This window comes from Colobus angolensis, unplaced genomic scaffold, assembly GCF_000951035.1.
Source record: "Colobus angolensis palliatus isolate OR3802 unplaced genomic scaffold, Cang.pa_1.0 Scaffold223, whole genome shotgun sequence".
Lineage (NCBI taxonomy): Eukaryota > Metazoa > Chordata > Mammalia > Primates > Cercopithecidae > Colobus > Colobus angolensis.
In genome coordinates this window covers 1074535-1074959 of record NW_012115411.1, presented here as the reverse complement: position 1 = coordinate 1074959, position 425 = coordinate 1074535, and the positions used below count along the sequence as shown (strand labels likewise).

At 49.4% G+C, this 425-nt stretch overlaps 1 protein-coding gene across 1 annotated transcript in view; it reads left to right on the top strand.

Annotated features, from left to right (window-relative positions):
- The window catches only part of CRLF2 (cytokine receptor-like factor 2), a 40013-nt gene that overhangs the window by 30330 nt on the left and 9258 nt on the right, over positions 1 to 425 (top strand). The window lies entirely within an intron of this gene.

Here is a 425-nt window from a genome sequence, read left to right as displayed (position 1 = left end):
GCCAGGCTGGTCTCGAACGCCTGACCTCAGGAGATCCGTCTGCCTCGGCCTCCCAATGTGCTGGGATGACAGGCGTGAGCCACTGCACCTGGCCAACCTCCTCTTCTTATAAAGAGCTCAGCCCTGTGGAAACAGACCCTCCCTAGTGACCTCATTTGACCATCATCATCTTTTTAGAGACCCCCTCCCCCACATTTCCAAATATAGTTTCATTGTGAGGTTGAGGATTAGAATTTCAACATAGGAATTTTCAAGAGTGAGGGTCTCATTTCAGCCCATCTCATCCGCAAGGTGCAAATCATCACGTATTTACTGCAAATCCGTTGTGTGCACAGGACGTGGCTCACTGTCCATCACACCTTATTCCTGGTGGGAATTTTTATATTTTTAAGACAGAGTCTCGCTCTGTCACCCAGGCTGGAGAG